The 2,598-nt window shown below is 36.1% G+C and overlaps 1 pseudogene; it reads right to left on the bottom strand.

Moving 5' to 3' along the window:
• Nucleotides 1–1,351: 1,351 nt before the first annotated feature.
• Nucleotides 1,352–2,165, bottom strand: LOC126080180 (olfactory receptor 4A15-like; annotated as a pseudogene).
• Between the last annotated feature and the right edge of the window lie 433 nt (nt 2,166–2,598).

The raw sequence follows: 2,598 nt of genomic DNA on the forward strand, positions 1-2,598 counted from the left end.
GTCGTTACGTTTTTCTTGATTTTTATTTTGAGTTATGGAGTTGTTATACCTCTTTGTGGTTACCTTAATATTTACCCCTATTTTTCTAAGTAAAAACCTAACTTGTATTGTCCTATATCACCTTGCATCCCTCTCCATATGGCAGTTCTATGCCACCTGTATTTAGTCCCTCTTTTTGATTATTGTGATCTTTTACATATTGACTTCAATGATTCCCTGTTTTGAGCATTTTTTTTTAATTAATCTGAATTTGTTTTTGTGATTTCCCTATTTGAGTTGATATCAGGATGTTCTGTTCTGTGACCTTGTGTTGTGCTGGTATCTGATATTATTGGTTTCCTGACCAAACCATTTCCTTTAGTATTTCTTGTAGCTTTGGTTTTTGCAAATTCTCTAAGCTTGTATTTATCTGTAAATATCTTATTTTCACCTTCATATTTCAGAGAGAGTTTTGCTGGATATATGATCCTTGACTGGCAGTTTTTCTCCTTCAGTGCTCTGTATATGTCATCCCATTGCCTTCTTGCCTGCATGATTTCTGCTGAGTAGTCTGAACTTATTGATTCTCCCTTGTAGGAGACCTTTCTTTTATCCCTGGCTGCTTTTAAAATTTTCTCTTTATCTTTGGTTTTGGCAAGTTTGATGATAATATGTCTTGGTGTTTTTCTTTTTGGATCAATCTTAAATGGGGTTCGATGAGCATCTTGGATAGATATCCTTTCGTCTTTCATGATGTCAGGGAAGTTTTCTGTCATCAGATCTTCAACTGTTCTCTCTGTGTTTTCTGTCCTCCTTCCCTGTTCTGGGACTCCAATCACACGCAAGTTATCCTTCTTGATAGAGTCCCACATGATTCTTAGGGTTTATTCATTTTTTTAAAATCTTAATTTTTAATTTTAAAATCTCACTGTCTAGGACCAAAAGAAATGTTTGATTAGGTCACATTTTTATGTTTCAGAAAGGCAACATGCTTCACAAATAAGAATTTGAAATAAAACCAAATATTGCTGTCCACAAAGGAACATTTACACAGTATGAGTCAATATATAGGGGGTTAAACCTATGAAATTTTCTTTGTCTCTAAGGGCTATAACAAATTCTACTCATATAAAGAATAATTTATATATAAGTCTAAAAATAAACAGTCTAAAGAATCCAACAAAAATGATTAAAAAAAAAAAGACTGGGATCACTGATAGTGAAAGCATTCCTTGACTCTGTGAAATAATGAATATCTTGTTCTGAGTGTGGTCTACAGCCCTCTTCCAACTAAGGTTACTTTTTTACTCCAAAGTTTCCCCACAGCATTTTTCATTTCTGAGTTTCTCAGGGTACAGTTAGATTAAATGGTTCAACATAGGATTATGAAAGCTAAAGCCACAGTCATGAATATATTAGTGGGAAGGGAGATGTGGGCCTTGCATACAGGAAGGTACAGAAAATAAAGAATAAAAAGACCACAGTTATATGAGGTGTACAGGTGTTTCCCTTCCAAACATTTAGTTTTCAAGGAATGTAAGATGGCCCCATAGAAGACTAGTAGGATGAAGATTATCACAGTGAAAATTGCCTCTCCATTGGCTATCACAGAAAGTCTAATAAGGTAGGTGTTCATGCAAGGAAGTTTCAGTAAGGAATACACATCACACACAAAGCTGTCAGTGACTTTGGGGCCACAGAAAGGGGGCTGATAAATAAAGAGACTTGAACCAAAGAATGTAGAAAGCCTCCAATCCAGGCTATCATCAGCATGAGAACACATATCCACCAAATAATGAAGAGGTTTACAGATGGCCACATATTAGTCATATGCCATCACCACCAGAAGAATAACTTCAGCACTAGTAAATAAATGATCTGTAAAGACTTGTGCCATGTAAGCGTGGAAGGAAATGAACTTTTTTTCTAGTAGAGCATGTCTATGATCATTTTGGGAGCAATAGAAGTAGAATACACAGTCTATGTAAATGATAAATAGGCAAGAAAAAAAACACATGGGGAAACCCAGGGATTGGCTGGCTATGATTGTCACCATGATGAGCAGATTGACCACTACCTTCACAATGTAGATGGGCAAGAATGTGACAGATGAAACTTTCTCCCCCTTCAGGATATTGAGTGAGTACAGAGAGGACAAACTCAGTCACAGTGTTTCCATTCTTCATGTTTTCTTTTGAAGATGTTGAACTCAGTGTCAGAGCCTGCAAACCAAAGGGCCAATAATAAATTTGAGAAGAACAGAAACTGTAGGCCAAGAATTTGATGCCCTACTCAACAATGTTTCCTTCATAGAGCCTTGCACACAAGCGTTCTTTAGAAAATGGGTCCTTGGAATCTTCTCCCACATAATTTTCCTATGTTTTTTGCTTCACTCTCCATGATGAGACTTTGGTATTAAAGCTGAGTTCTATATGTGAGCGGCTACTTCTGTGACACGATCTGCTGACAATAAGAAGGCTTTCTCCAGAATGTCCTTCAAAATACTGAATTTAACATTATATATCGTTTATTTCATTTTATGAGCTCTATATTATAACCAGAAACCAACCTTATATTATGCAGATTACACAACCTTGCTTGCTGAAAGTGAAGAGGACT

Source organism: Elephas maximus, chromosome 7 (assembly GCF_024166365.1).
Source record: "Elephas maximus indicus isolate mEleMax1 chromosome 7, mEleMax1 primary haplotype, whole genome shotgun sequence".
Lineage (NCBI taxonomy): Eukaryota > Metazoa > Chordata > Mammalia > Proboscidea > Elephantidae > Elephas > Elephas maximus.